This window comes from Pogonomyrmex barbatus, unplaced genomic scaffold (genome assembly GCF_055798465.1).
Source record: "Pogonomyrmex barbatus isolate J1 unplaced genomic scaffold, ASM5579846v1 scaffold14, whole genome shotgun sequence".
Taxonomy (NCBI): domain Eukaryota; kingdom Metazoa; phylum Arthropoda; class Insecta; order Hymenoptera; family Formicidae; genus Pogonomyrmex; species Pogonomyrmex barbatus.
This window is the reverse complement of record NW_028297110.1, coordinates 6,886,838-6,891,915: the sequence shown is the minus strand read 5'-3', so window position 1 is coordinate 6,891,915 and position 5,078 is coordinate 6,886,838. Positions and strand designations below refer to the sequence as shown.

Sequence of the window (5,078 nt, the reverse complement as noted above, 5' to 3'; positions counted from 1 at the left end):
TGTTACGTCCAAGCATCGGGAGAAGAATTTCGAATTAATTAGTGAAGTTAGGAAGGCCGCCCAGAACCGTTTATTCTCTCCTTATCTCTCTCAGATTGACGTTCAGAGTGTCGATCTTTGAGTCGAACCCTTTATGCACAGGCTAACGGGTCAACATCGATGACGCTATAACGCCTGCCCGTGCTGGTGCGGTCGGCGGTTCGTTTTTTGGTTAGAGAGGCAACCAGGGATAGAACCTCATGCGATCTCTGTGTAGCGAAGAATGAAGGAGGAAATAAAAAAAGTTAACTCAATTTAACACAAATATAACATTTAATTATGAGAGATGGTTAAAGAGTTACAAAGAGAATTCGTTGTAAACGAAAGCATAGCACAAGTTACAAATTACTGATTCGAATAAATAACAATAAAAAAAAATTTAATTATTACAATGAAATTCTTAACAAGACGAAAGTTACGAAATTTTGATTAACATTAAAAAAAAATGATTTTGAAGTAGAGTTTGCAGAAAGTTATAATTTTGATTTATATATGAAGATGCGATGTATATACATAAATATATGTGCGTTTACAAAAAAAATTACAATTTTGTCCTGTTACAGTTTTGTAGATAACAAATGAACATGCGCGTGTGTTTGAGAGAGAGAGAGAGAGAGAGAGAGAGAGAGAGAGAGAGAGAAAGAAAGAGAGAGAGAGAGAGAGAGAGTGCGCGCGCGCGCGCGCGCGCGCGCGCGTGTATGTTTGTGTGTGTGTGTGTGTGTGTGTGTGTGTGTGTGTGTGTCGCGATTTACATTGATTCGGAGGTTATCGGGTAGGAATTCATGAGGTTTCATAAATGGAAGACGGGGCCGGAACGCGTTACAACCGAAGTGATAAAAAAAAGGAAAATTCGACTTACTGTTATTGATTGTGGTGCTGTCGCTGCGACAGCGCGTGGATCGTGGCGATTGCATGATTGCTAGAATCTTCGGGAAATGATACACTTGAAAGAGTTCAAGTCGCGCACTGACTCTAATTGTTGAAAAAAAAAGGTTTCGCCGACTGCTCCAAGTGATGATGTCCTCGGGAAGGTAAGAAAAGAAATCTGCTCTGAATCACGATTTTATATAGGGCTTTGGATGAGTAGAAAGGATCTGAGAGCGTGATGGATCTCTGTGTTAATTTTTGAATGATAGTTTGGAAAAATCGCGGATATAAGGAAAGGAGGGGAGCGGCGTTCTGTGCATCGATTGTTTTTATGTTTCCGGTTTTCCAGCGAATGACAGAATTAGTTTATGAAAATTTCATCCATCGTTCCACACCCTTAATTTATTTATTGGTGTGTTCACCAACGGCTGCCAATCGCATTCTCCTGATTGACGTTTTCTTCTCCCCCCCCCCCCTTAGTATCAGGGGTGTCGATCTTGAACGACCTCGGTGCGTTTCTCACGCGTTAGAAATTTCAATTTTATTAGTATTTCTAATTTTATTAGGATGCTATAAATCTTTTGGCGCCGACGGGACTGTTGTCCACAAAAAATTGTTGTTTCCAGTCCGGATGACAGGATGTGTCTCGAGAGGAATTCCGTGCATTTTTTCATTTCGCATTTCCGGTAAAAGAGAAAGTCTTTCTAGATCGTTCGAGGCATTTTTGTTTGCCGATTAGCAACTGTCTATCTCTCTCCTAAACAAAAGAATCGTGAAATCCGGACGTAACAGTATCTATATGACATAAATTCAAATAATTATATTACCAACCACGTGTCACTAATTTTAGTAGACTTACAACATGGTTGTTATAATAATTCGATAACGACTCTTTTTTAAAGAAAAAGACTGTAACTGCGACAAATTACTTCTGCAAAGTAACTTTTCCAATATTGAACACTATAATTTATAAAGTATAAGCATTAATAATCATCATAAAACAGTAATTAATCTTTAATAAATTTAGTTTATTCCAAAATAAATTGTGAGAAGACTAATTTTTACATATCTTTTACATACAACTAAATATTTTTTTTATTTATAAATAACGTATTCTTTAATGCATACATCTATTAACTAAATATTATATCTATTAATTAAAATTTAATCTATTTAACTTTAATCTATTTTTTGTAAACATTATTGTACTCATTTACAGAATTATTTGTATTACAACTTTTGTATCACAACTTTTATGTCACTTTTAATACTTATTTATCTATTAATCCAGAAATACATTTTGTATAATATAACTAAATTAATAATACTTATCTATACATCAAAAACTTAGTATTAATAAAAAAATATCTTTTGTGCCAGATATATTTATCTATAAATAAAAACTTATTTATCTATTAATAATAAAAATACTTTTTATCACATATATTACTTTGATAAATAAAAATTATATTTAAATTTTTTTTTCAAAAACTTAATAAGATTTGATATTTTATTTTCAAAATGAGATCTATATATACTAATATGAAAAAATATATGAGAGATATTAATAATTTGCAAAACATTTTATAATATCATATTCACATTTTTTACGCGTCAGAGGACTCATTTCCTGTAATCTTGATGCTATAAAAGTTCCAAAATGTTCTGCTGAATCATTTTCAGATGTAGATTAATTTGACAATATTTTAATGACTCCAACTGCCTCTTCTATCAATGATTTCTTTTTTTAGCCGAATCTTTTTTCATATACATATTTTTTTTGTTAATGATTAACATTGAATAAATAAACAAAACATTCAATTATTCCTGCCATAGGACAGCTCTTTCTTCATTAAAATAATTACACTATTCATCTCTGAGTTGTAAAGTAACATTAGCATGATTGTCTCTTTGATTTCTTAAATTCATCATTCCAAGAGATTGCCGCCATTCTCCTGGCTGAAACCTATACATAAACTCATCCTCCTCGTCAATAAATGCAGGAGCAATATACATGTGTCTTCCCACTACTTCAGTTCTCAACATGTTATGTATACAATAGCAAACTAATATAATTTTTGAAGCATTATCATGATCATAACTCATTGTCGATCTAAAAATTTGGAATCTTGTTCCTGAGACTTTAAAAGCGTTTTCGAAGCAATGACGCGCTCTGGATAATATATATATATATATATATACGACCCTCCGTGGCAGTAAATGCCGCATCAACCGCCCGCTTCCGGGTGATCCTTCGCGGCCGTAAACGCCGCGGTTTCACCATCATCTCCCAGGGGCCTCCTCGCGCCGCCCAATCCGCCATTCGTATTTGAGCGACCTCTTCTCAGCCGCGCGGCCAGCTCGTCCAATGCCAGCACCATCGGATCACCGTGTTGTCGATCATCAGTGACTGTCAAAACCTTAAGGCGCCTTAAGATGCATCACTCATTGGGAAGCGACTCCAACACCATCATCGACGCCAGGCTTCCCTCGGGACATAGAACAACTGCGATTGCGCAGGCGAAAACGCCGAATATCGAGTCCCACGAAGAGGCGACTCGTAGAACTCGGATCATCATCGGACAGTAGCCCCCAGTCGCCATTCTGGCCGGAGGATTCGCCGGAGAAACTTTTAAGAACCTTTAAGAAAAGGAGCACGCTGAAATCGAGTGCTCTCCAATGCCTGGGCGCTTCCTGTCGCTCGCCTCCAAGCGAACGTCACCTCTCCTTCCGGGGATCTCCCGTTGGCCGAACCACCAGTTTCGGTGAAGGCAGACTAAGAGTCAGCCTCTACACAATAGAGTTAGGGCTAAGAGAGCACCACGCAGGAATACACGACAGTTCTTCACCGACGCAACGACGCAAACCGAGAAGAGACTTCCTGACAGACCAGGGCTGCTCTCGGCGTCCCCGAGACGCAGTGGTGCAGGAGCTAGGGAACGGAGGCGGCAGATGCTGCGAGAGTTAGCGCACTGAGACTACCGCGGTGTGCCTACTCGTTTCATCCGCGGGACACAAACATAAATACACACACAACTATTTGTACACATTAACAGAATATACGGCATGTTTGAGATTAATAACTCTCTAGTCAAAGGTTATTGAGCGTGCACACAACCTTTCTATCTCTATATCCCTCACATAGAAATAAGTTTGCGCTACCGCTTTTGCGACACATTGCGAAATTAATTGCGATAATTGGCTGCTCATTTTCTGCTTTGTTTTCTTGATCACTTAACGCTCGCATCGCTGGTCTCCCACACAGCTGGTCGAAGATTGGACATATGATCTGCGGAAAGAGACACCAGCAACCACTTGCTTGCATCGGCCAATCACGAACCGAGCTGCACGTATTCGCATCACAACAGACAACACATACTCGTATTCTTCTTTCGCATAACGTTCAATCTCGCATACACTTTCTCTCAAATTCACCAGAAAACCAAATTACACACCACATTATAATATAATGATCTTGATTGAAGTGGTGGATCAATTTTAAAATGTTTGCCATCCATAGCTCCAATACAATTATAAAAATGCCAACGATGGCCAAAATCGATAACTACAATCCTCCACTCATCTTCACATAATGACATTCTAAGATATTCTTCTCATAATACTTCAATAATTGCATTACATACTTCCTTAATGATACCTGAGTTCCTTAATGATTCCTTAATGATACCCTTATATAGTACTCTTCCAAAATATAAGACGAAGAGATTCTTGACTTTCTCTTAAAATAACAATTTTTATATATTTTAATTTTTCATTAATGATGCATGTGTTTCACGTTTAAAAAATATCAAATTACCTGTTGCAAAATGTCGTAGAGTGAGAAACAGTCTTTCAGCAGGTAGAATGCTTTGTCTTAAAATTGTATCCTGTTTTTGAATAAAGGGTGTTACTTTTCTTAAAAGATCTTCAAACAAAGCAGTATTCATTCGAAGACATCTACAAAATAAATATCTCAATATATTACAAATTATATAGCAAAATGAATTAAAAGAATAAATTTTTTATCTGTTATTATTTGTTATTATATTATCTAATCCGGATCTTCAAAAGCTAATTCCATAAAAAGATTATGATATATACTTCTATTCTTCTTCTTTAAGAAATATGAATTTGTTCATATACGAGAGTAGTCTGAAAAGTTTTGAGACTGA

General features: G+C 36.7%; 1 pseudogene; it reads right to left on the bottom strand.

Moving 5' to 3' along the window:
• Positions 1–3,812: 3,812 nt before the first annotated feature.
• On the bottom strand, positions 3,813–4,876 carry LOC148937445 (uncharacterized; annotated as a pseudogene).
• Positions 4,877–5,078: the final 202 nt, after the last annotated feature.